We start from the raw sequence: 12,128 nt of genomic DNA, 5'->3' as shown, positions 1-12,128 counted from the left end.
TAAAAGAAGACATTTGCAAGAAGAAGACGAACAAAAAATATAATTCAATTCTTTACAGTGAATCTCCATTATTGTGTAATGTGAAACACCCACAGATTTTTGCCTCTTTTTTTTCGTTCGTAATAATGCGAAAACCCCAAATTTTACCCTTTTTGTTTGTTTGATTGTTTATTTGACTTGACGATTGTTTGTTATTTGAAAGAATATGGAAAATGGATTTTTTCTTTCCGTAAAGCCTAATCTAAAATGCAAACAGAGTAAAATTATATGATGATTGGATTTGGAAATAAAACCAAACTAAATATTAGCCTGTGTGGTTTATTTGGCAGCGGAAAAAAAATAAAATAATTTGAATTAGCCAGGAAATTGGGTTGAAGTATTTTTTTTGCTAAATATTTTAAAAAATGCAAATAATTAATATATTTAATAAAATAAATAAATTTATATTGATTTTTTAAAAAATTTAAATATTAATAAATTTAATTAATAATTTATATTATTTTTTATTAATAAAATTTTAATTAAATAAAATAAAATAAAATAAAATTAAAAAAAAAAACAATTAAAATTTAAGTTTAAATTTGATTATTAATTCTAAAAAATTAGTTAATTTTCTAATTTATTCAACATAATATTTTTTTATTTTATTTTATTTTTTTCAATTAAAAATTTTTATTTTCTTATTTAAAAATTTTCAAACTTCAAATATTTTAAATATATGAAACATTTATAAAAATTTTATAATTTTTAATAATTTTATTAAATAATTTTTATTGAATATATTTTTTAAATTTTTAAATAACTTTTTTCTCGACTTTTTTATTATGTCGAATTATAATTTTGTAAAAAAAAATATTTATAATTTTTTTATAAATAAAACTTTTTATAAAAGAATTTAAAATATAAGAAAAAAATATTTTTCGTATATTTTATTTTATATAAAAAAATTTCTATTAAATTTAATGATGAAATTAAAAAAATAATTTTATAATGTAAAATAACAAATTAATTAATTAATAAAAATCATATAATAAATTTTAATAATTTTAATTTAATCAAATTCAAACTTAGTTTTTATTGGGTTTTTATTAACTTTTTGTTATTTTTTTTTATATTTAAATATCTTGGCTAATTATTTTTATTTAATTTAATTTAAATTTTTGAAAAAATTCAGGTCATTATTAAAAATTTTATAAATTTTCAGACAAACATTGCACAAAAAATCGATCAAAACAAAGTAGCATATACGATAACAGCAAAAGAAGACGAGAAAAAAATTGGGGGCGAAACACGTTCATTGTTCTAATTCTTAAAATGACCGTCAACATCTGTGTCTACGAGCCATACGGAATGATTAATTGAACAACTTCTTGGTAGAGATTTGGAAAACAAAGAAAAGGATAACGTTTGTTTCTTAAAATAATGCCAAATATGTGCTAAATTAAAGACAACCACAAAGCAACACCAAAAAATAAAACATTCCATTTCCTCGACAAAGCAAGACAAGACCCTTTTCACTTAATATTTCAATCAGGCAAACACACACGGATACATGCGTTGAAAGGTAAAAAATTCTTTGATGATGGAATTTGCTTTTTGGAAGTCACTCGATCGTCAAACAGGTCAAAATTGTCAAGAATTTCAATTGAATGTCAGTTTCTCCGTTCCGCACCTCCGTAAAAATTTAACCTTTTCTCATAGTTTTCGAGAGTGGTTTCGCACAAAAATATATTAATAAAAAGGTTCCGACGCCGAAGTGAAGGGAAAGTAATAAAAGGAAATGGAATAAAGGAGAATCTATTTACTGCACAAACAAGATTCCACAAGATCTAATACTTAATAGCTTCATGACCATTACCATAGTTTTGTGGGTGTTGTACATTAGATCATCATCAGAGCAGCTATCCCATATCACAGGATGTCAAAAAACACATTTTTGGTTTTCTCTCCACTTTTATTACTATTATTTTCGTCTTCGTTACAACTTATGGCAAAAGTTCTTGCAGCATGTCTTGTGGGATTTGCCAACAACAACGCTCCGGCAAAAGAGAAAAGATTTTATTATCAGGGAAAACTTTATTACCAAAAATGGGTCCATCACAAATCGTTTGCCTTTTTAACTTTATTATTTGTACACAAAACTCTCGGAATGAAGCAACATCAACAATGGGAATAGAATAATTGTGTCCCCTTCTTTTTGTAAAGAACTTAATTTGTAAGAGATTGATTTTTGCTTGATTTTTCGGAGATAAACAAAAAAAAAACGGAAATTGAATCGTTGGATTCTAATTTAAACGAGAGACTCATTAGTGACGGATTTTTTCATGTGTTCAGAACAAAGACACACATCAAATCAGAATTTAAAAAAAAATAAACAAGTTCATCACGAAAAAGGCTTGTCTCTGCCATTTACAATCATTTATAATAATAATAATGATACGACATTTAAAAAATACATACTTGACTTTTTTTATTTTTTGGTCGTCGCATAACATTGTAAAATAAATATATATGGCAAACGCACATACACACACAACTTGATGATTGCTTGCGAAGCTCATCGTTCTTCTATTAACATTAAAACATGTCTTGAATTTTTATGTTTATTATGTGCTTGAACGTAGAGTGCATTTGTTTCGTGCGTCATGGTTTGATTTTAAATTTTTTTTACGGGTGATTTTGTGAGAAAAAAATTATTTATTTTTTTGGATTTTTTCTGAAAATGAAAATTTTGTGGTTTTTGTTTTTTTTATATTTTAAAATAATTTATTAATATTAACTAATTAATAAAAAATTAATTAATTAATTTAAGAATTTATTAATTTAAATAAATAATTTTTTCATTTTTAAAATTTATTTTTTTATTAATTTAATTAAAATTATTAAAAGGTTTATGAAAACATTAATAGGAATAAAAAATAATTTTTAATTTTTTAATAATTAATTTAAAAATTTAAATGATTTTTTTCTTAAATTTTGTCAATTTTATAACTTTTTGATTTAAAAAAAAATTATAAAAATAAATAATTTAATTTAAAAATCCATTAGTTCAAAAAATTAATTTTAATTTATTTTGATTAATTAATTTATTTAAATTATTAGAAATGAAAAATATTTTTTATTTCATTTTTTTAAATGTATTTTTAAAATTTTTATCATTAATTTATTATTTTTTTTTATTTATAAAATTATTTAAAAATTTATTTTAAGGTAAAAATATAAATATTCAATTTTTTCATCAAGTTCTATTTATTTTTTATTTGAATTGGAAAAATTTAATGCTTTATTTATTATCTTAAATTTTTTTTTAAAACTTTTTACCTATCTTAATTTTTTTTTCAAAAATTAATTTATTTTATTTATAAAAATAAATTCTATATTTTTTAAAAAAAATTAATTTTTATAATTTATTTAATTATTATTGATAAATTAAATTTTAATTTTTAATAAACTAATTAATTTTTAAAATAATTAAGTTTTAATTTTATTAAATAAAAAAAAAATAAATTTTAAAATATTAATATTAAATAAAAAATATTAAAATATTTTAACAAATAAACAAAATTATCTTTTTTTCAGAAAAAATAAAAAAAAATCTCACAAAATCAGAGTCAACTACAAATTTGTTAGACAGGTCAATTTTGGAATTAATTTCGAAAAAAAATACGATAAATCACATAAAAAAAGAATTCTATGTGACAAATTCTGCTCTTGAGCTAAATTTTTGTGTGCTTGTGTTACAATGATGTTACACCAACCCACAAAAAGTAAACACATGTTTCGCCCCGTTCACGTCGTAGCTGCTCGTAATTGTTAACAGACCCATCGTTTTATCGTATAATCACTCGAATACACGTTTCTAATGTACTGCAAAAAATGTGTGTTGAGCATTGAGATTATGTTGATGATATTTTTCGTACCTATCAATATCACCTGTTTTGTGTGTCATCGAACGCGACAACGACAACGACACGACGTTGTTATGAATTCTAATTCACTTTCAATGCCCGACGACACACATTGCGTGAGATGCATTGAGTAATAGATCATTTGCAATCTCGTTCGGCACATCTTGTCAATGAACAAGTTCAGCGCTAGGTCGTTGAATGGGAGAATATGATTCATTACTGCCGTTACCGCATAATTCTATGCTCAAGTTATTTGCTTGCTGCTAGCAGAGTCATTTGGGAGCCATAGATAATAATTTTTGTTTGTGCGTGACACTATTTTATCGGTGTTGTTACACAATGTTGACAAAATGTGCCATGTGTGTGTGTGAACAAAATAAAATGAATTGTGCGGATCTTATCGTCTCGCATCGTGTTTAGATGTTGCAATATTTTTCGGCATGAATGCGATCCGAAAGCGGATTATGGGTTTTGACTCCGCAATGATGAAAAACACTGAATAAATAGAAATAATTCTGTAAATTTTCGTTTAGTATTTATCGGAGCATAATAACGAATTTATTTAACGTAATTTGGGTCATTCCAAATTTATTTTAAAAATTTTCTTCCTTGCCCTTATTTGAAAAGTAAAAAAAATATTAAAGACAAAATATTTTTAAAAAAAAAATTTATCAAATATTAATTTTTTTATAATTTTAAATAATTCTCAATTTTAAAAACTTTTTGCATCGAAAATATTATTTAAACAATTAATTAATTTATATCATTATTCAATCAATTAAATTTAAATTAAATTATTTTTTTTTCATTTTATTAAATTTATTTTTATTTTTAAAAATATTAAAAAATAAAAAAAAATAAAAAATTTTATTTAATAAAAAATTTTTTAATTTTTAATTAATTTTTATTTTTTATTTAATAAATTTTTTTCAAAAATATTTTTTTTTAATAATTTTTGAAATATTTTTTTAAAAATTAAATCTTTTTGAGTAAATACTTTTTTTTTTTATTTTATTTTTTTTTCAATTTAATTTTTTCTATTTATTTTTTTATTTAATATGATGTTTATTTAAATTAATTTTTTTAATAAATTTTAAAAATATTTATTTGAATTAATTTAAAATTATTTTTTTAATTATTTTTAATAAATTTTTAAAAAAAAATTATCATAATATTTTTAAATTTTATTTTAAATATTTTTATTTTATTTTTTATTTTATTTAAATATTTTTTAATTATATAAAAATTATTTTAAATTTTTTTTTCACTTTTTAAAAAAAATAATTTTTATTTAAAATAAAAAAGTTTTAAAATAAATTTGAAACGGCCTATTTTATTTTAAATTATATTGGAAAATACATGGAAACATTTTCACCTTTCCCCGTTTGTCGTTTAACGAGTCCTTGTTGCAAAATACAATCAAATAAATTAATAACACAATTTTCTGCAACTATTAGTTTAAATGAATTTTCCTCTATATTTGAATATTATCCGAATAAAGGATTTTATTGAAACAATGTGAAATGCAAATGCGAGCATTCTTCTGTCTTTTGTACACTCGGAATGCCATAAGGCACTGTTTGTTGTGATAATTTATCGAATCATTACCCCATTGACTTTCGATTTACGGAATGTGTACTCGTTGTTCCGTCTTTAGTTAAGCGCAAACGACGTCAATGACACGAACAAAATTTTAGTTTTCAATTTTCCCGTGTTATTATTTATTTTTTGTTGTTCTTTTCGAAATTTTTTTTTTTTAAAACGGGTGCTGTTCCGATCTCATTTTGTTTTCTTTTTGGCTGCATGCCCAAAAATTTGCTCTGAAATATTGAATATCCTCCGTCGTCGTGCTATTGACTCGAACAATATAAAGTTATTAAAGCTTTAAACGTAGACGGCATGAATGAACCGTGTGTGAGGCAGGGAAAAGGCACAATAAACTTAATATAATAGAACGTTGCAGAACAATATATTTATTGGATTTGTCATGTGTGAGTGTGCGTTTACCTATGATTGTTCCTATAATAACAATAAAAGGGATGTCATTTGTGTGGGAAATTGGAAAAATGGTGTGAGCGCACACGAACAAGGTCAATAAAATTTTACAGTACATTTGCCTTAAGACTCGGCAGCGACAAACACGAGAGAAATCTGGTAATGAAGTACTTAATTGATAACATGATATTTATTATTAGGGACACGCGCGATTCAATTAATAGCAATTACAAACAGAGAACGAAAAAAAATATCAAATTAGACCTAGACAAGCAAACCCAATTAAGGTAGAATAATTTACCTGCAAATATTTTTGTGCCGCACACACACACGAATGTACGTGGAATTTAATGCGAACGAACAAAATTAGATAAATATTTATGTCAAATCACTTTGCACATTGAACAACAAAACAACAAAAATTAAATGAAAAAATTAAAAATAATTAAACACGCATTAATTAAGCAAACATATTTATTATTTTTAGGATTTATCATTTTTCGAAAATGGTGATTGTTTATTTGTTGCACGAGGCACGTATCGCTACATCGAATTATTTAATTATAGGATGGACAACGAATTTGTTGAAAATTCAAATTAGATTTGATTTGCTTGAAAATATTATATTATTTTAATTTAAAATGAAATAATTTTAAAATCAAGTATATTTTTTTTATTAATTTTATATGAAAATCAGTTAATTTTTTTTTAAAAATAAATTTGAAAATTTATTTATTATAAAAAAAGCTTTTATTTGGCTTTTTAATATTAATAAATTTAAAAGAATTAATTTAATTAATAATGTTTATTTTAATTTATAATTATTAAATTAATTAATTTTCAAGATATTTTTTTTTATTTTTTTATTTAATTTATTTTTTTTAAAATTTTAATTTTTTTTTAATTTTTAATTAATTAATATATTTAATAATTAATAAATAAAAATATATATATATAAAATTATACCAATTTTTTTTAATTTTTTATAAATTAATTTAATTAATTCAATTTAATTTAAATTTTTCATATAAAAATATATTAAGAATTAAATTAAATTGAATAAATTTAAAATTAAAAAAAAAAATTTTTAACAAAAAAGAAAAAAATTATATATTTTTAAATATTTTTAATGAATGAAAGCAATGAATTTATAAAATTAAAAATTTAAAATTTTTTAATTCATTATTAAAATTATAATATTTTTCATTATTTCAATCATAAATTAGTTAATTTTTAATTATTAATTAAAATAAATTAATTAACTTTAATATTATATTATTATTATTTTTTTTTTGAAAATTTTTATTAACTTAAAAATTTTAAAATAATTTTAAAAAAAATAAATTTTAAAAAAATATTCAAGAATGCTCAGAATATAAAAAAAATTGTTCACCCTATGAGATATTCCCCACTTCATCATCATCATCATCATAAAATAAATAATTTTGTAGCTAATTAAAAACAAAAACACAAAAAGCACGGCTCTAGAGGTCATTGAAATGAGCATCATTCTCATTAGTACATATCTAGTTTTGTGTTGTTGTTGTCATTATCGTTGTTGTTGTTGCCCGTACGCGTGCTATCCACAAAAACCTAAAACGAGTATTAGGCGAATTCGCGTTAATGCCCTCATTTCTATTCAAATTACGGATGCAGACATCATAAAATATTGAAAGAAATATATGTCGATAAAAACGTGTGATTTGATAGAATTTTGGGGAATTTATGAGGTTATTCACATCTTTCTTATTATTATGATTAAAAAAATTATTTTTCATTAATAAAACTAGTTTATTTGTTTGTTTTGGAAATCATCTCGAAAATTTTCTCGTAAAACCCAAAAGTTTAATCACCCGGAATTTAACACATGAACTATCTTCTAGTTTTCATCACGATCAACGAGACGCGAAGCAGAAACTGGTCTGTTCAGCAATTTGAGAAATAGTTCATGGGATGTACGAAAAACAGATGAAGAACATGTTATGCGAGTCCACGAACTGGTTTCAGAAGTCAACGATCAAAGAACTCTATTTTTATCTCGATTTCTATGGTTCAATAGTTTTTTTTTTAGTTCTTTGGTTTACATGAAAAATGAGAAACACCTGATCTACACGCATAACCTTGGCAGTATGACCATCCCATAGAATGTCAATAATTTTAACCTTGAGCGTTAACAATGTGTGCGCGCTCCTGCAACCGGTTTCCGAGCTGATAATAATTTTTTTTTAATTCCTACGTGATGTGACATTGACACTGAAAAATTCAAGAAATAAATTGCGTCGTTCTTTTGAGGCGTTTGGGATTGCATTAGATTATTTGGAATTTTTTTCTGAATTAAAATGCATTTAATAAAAAATTAATTATATTAAATAAATAAAATTAAATTGAATAATTTATTTAAAAAAATTATTAAAAAATTAATAAAATTAATAATAATTAATTAAATTATTTAAAAAAAATTTTTATTGATTTATTAAATTAAATTGATTAAATAAATTTTAATTAATTAAATTAAAAAATAAATAAAAAAATATTTTTTATTAAAAAAAAAATAAATAATAAATTTATTTAAATTAATTTGATTGTAAAAAAAGAAATTAATTTTTTTTTTATCAACTTTTTTTTTAAATTTATTTATTTGAATTTTAAAAAATATTAAATAATTTTTTATATACATTTTATTTAATTTAATTTAATTAATGGGAAATAAATTCAATAAAATTATTTTATTAAAAATTAATAAAAAAAATTAATAATGATAAAATCAATCATAAAAAATAAAGAAAAATTTTAAATAAATATAAACTAAAATAAAACAAAAAAAAATATTTAAATTTTAATAATTATAATAAAAATTTGTAAATTAAATAAAATTAATTATTGTACTAAAAATAAGAATTTTTAAAATTAAATAAAAAATTATTTAATTCAATAAATTAAATTAAAATAAATATTAATTAATCAAAATAAAAAATTTATAAAATTTAATTTAAAAAAAATTATAAATACATTTAATTCAACGATGCACTTGAGAATACGTTAAATTGCGAGAAAAAAAGTTTTAATGTCACAAAGTAGGTGAAACAATGAATAAATCAAATGCGTAGCAGCAGCATCCTCGTGATTTATCTTGAAATATTCCACACTTTTTGCATCATATTTTGCGCGTTGACTTGAAATTAAATACGCGCGCTCCGTACAAAATTTCATTAAATTCGTCGTCTTTGCGATAAAAAGTTGCGCGAAAATAAGGAGAAAGAAATTAAAAATTATTTTGTCGGTAATTTTATTACTTTTTTTTTGTGTGTAACAATGTAATTTATTTCGAAAAACAAGGGAATTGTCCTCTTTCGTGGCAGCAGATATGCGGCGTTGATTACTAATTTTTTATGCGGAATGGCGAAAGGAGAAAAGATGATGACGGATATAATGCGAAGGATATCCTTTTTTATGAGTTATCATAAATAATTCTTAATTGAAAGCAATATTGGACAAGAAGCTTAACAAGGATTCTCAAGAAATTTACAAGATCTTTTTTTTTCATCCGCAGCCTCTTGTCGCAATATCTTGTAAAAATTGGTTTAAAACAAAAAAAAAAAATTGAAAAGAACCACTTTAAATCCCATCATCGCTCGAATACTTGAAAAATATGCTTTTGTCATAATATATTACTACAACGAAAAAAAAACTATATCAGAAAAATATTACAAGTGCGCGCCAATAAAAAGCAGGTAGCAACTTCCCCATAAATCATGTTACATTCATTTTTTCAAACGCAGTCAGATTATTTTTTTTTTCGTTCATGTCTATTGTTTTTTTTTTGTAGAAGTAAATGATGATGAATATTATGATGCATTGAATTATTATTATATCCGTTCTAATATATATGAAATTCCCGTAACACTTGCTCGCTTGCCACTTTTATGGCCATGCTCAATAAATAATTCAAAAAATGTGGAACAAGTGTGGCAAATTTGTTCTGGATTTTTCTCGCGTTGGTTTTAGCACTTTAACTCGAGTCAGAGAGAGAGAGAGTGAACGTAGGCTTAATTTAATCACTTTTCAGGTGAGTGAGCATTTTGTGGATTTTATTCGTCGGTGGTTCCGACGTTTTTTTTTCGTCATTTTTTTTATCAGCAGCACTGAAGAGAGTGTTAGATGTGTGAAATATTGTTATGCCAGTTCGTTGAATGTGAAAAGAAAATATTGTTTAATACGTTACAATGGCCACTTGATGTATTGCGCTTGCTTTACGCTTTTACTTAAATATAGATAACGAAAGTTGTTGGCAGGAAACGTATTTTTTTTTTGTACTCTTTTGAGCAAAGTTATGAATTTTTTAAAAGAAAAATATTAAAAAAATATTTCTCTTTAAATTTTTCTCTTTAATTAAAATTTTTTGAAAAAATTAAAAAATAATATTGAATTAATTTAAAATTAAATAAAAAAAAAATATTTAAAATTAATTAAACGAATTTTTATTAAAAAATACATAAATGTTTTAATTTTTTTATTTATTTTTATTTATTAAATTAAAATAATAATTATTTTTTTTAAATTTAAATTATTTTTTAATTATTTTTAAAATAATAATTTTTATCAAAATAATTAAATAAAAATAAATTGAATTAATTAAATTAAATTAAACTAAATTAATTAAAATTAATAAAAGAAAAAATTAATTGTGATTAAAATAAAATTAATTTAAATTATTTCTTTAAATTTCTTCAAAAATTTTTTATGATTTTTTTTTTAGATTTTAATTTGTTAGTTTAATAAATTGAAAAATTATTTAATTTTTATAAAAAATATAAATAAAGCAAAAAATTGAAAAAAAAAAAAATTTTAGTAGAAATTTTTTATGAGTGATTTTAACCAAATTTATTTAACCAAACTTCTGCTTGTAAAAATTCTATTTTTCAGAATTTTTATAATTTTTTAGAAAAAAATACAATTTTAAAGAATTTTAATGACAAAAAATCTTAAAGAGTTAATATTTTAGCAAAAATCACAGAAAATCTCTCAACTGTCACAAAAATTAGTTCATATCATGGAAAATTTTTTGTTTCACTTAAAGGATGAAATTTCACACAAAAACTTGTAAATGCTCTTAAAAAATAGAAACTACTTGTTAATAAATGTCGCTCTCCTCCTCCTTTTTGTTCGCGACACAAACTTTTGTCATAAAATTTAAAAGCAGCTTTTTAACCCAATTTCACATCATCGTGAGCAGAAAATATCTGAACGACATCAAAATACAAAAAAAAAAAATAATTCTTTTAACAAAGAAGTTGAACAGAAGTTGAGTAAATATGACACAATGAATTTAACGTTTTGCCGCGTAACAAGTCAGCTGTAGCAAATATTGCACAGCAAACACCTCTATTTTCTATGACATAACAAAGTCTTAAGACAACAACAACATTTGTCCAATAAGCGACTCAAATATAGACAAGCATGTATGGAACTAAATGTATTTCAAGGTTAGAAGTACTTCTTTTTTTTCATAACAACGCAATGCTACGTGAGCGCGCGTTCCAAGTAGTACTGCGAAATAGCTGAAATAACTTTTGCTTATTTTATATTTATTTTATTACAATTTTGTTGTGTTAGAACATTGGGTCGACGAGCAACAACTTCCAGCTTCATTCATCCATATATGATGCGATGCCGGAGTTTCTTATGTAATTCATTATCATTTGCGTTATAAATATGCAAAAAAGCAGCTCCAGTTGCGAGAATAATGATAAATGTGTGTATTTTACATTTTTTTTTGTGCTCGTTAAGCATTTTTTTTGCGTGTGATATAATTTGACTTTCACACCTATAAAAAAAATTATTTTTTCATCCTTCGCGAAAAAAAAAATATTTTGTCATAAAAGAATTATTTTTTTATTTATTTAATTTATTAATTTTAAAAAATTTAATAAAATTAAATTAAAAAATTAATTTTAAATTTTTATTTAAAAATTTTTATTTATTTAAAAAAAATAAATAATATTAAATTTAATATTAAATAATTTTTTTTTAATTTTATTTTATTTGAATTTTGAAAAAAAAAATTAAATTAATATTTTTTATATAATTTTCTTTTTCATATAATTTTAATAAAATAAATATTTATCAGATTAAAATTATTTTTAAAATTTAAAAATAAATAAATTTTAAAATATTTATTTATTTATTAAAAATATAATTATTAAATTATAATATAAATAATTATTA

The sequence above is a fragment of the Culicoides brevitarsis genome, chromosome 1, assembly GCF_036172545.1.
Source record: "Culicoides brevitarsis isolate CSIRO-B50_1 chromosome 1, AGI_CSIRO_Cbre_v1, whole genome shotgun sequence".
Classification (NCBI taxonomy): Eukaryota; Metazoa; Arthropoda; class Insecta; order Diptera; family Ceratopogonidae; genus Culicoides; species Culicoides brevitarsis.
The sequence above is the reverse complement of the archived record's forward strand: the minus strand, read 5'-3'. Positions refer to the sequence as shown.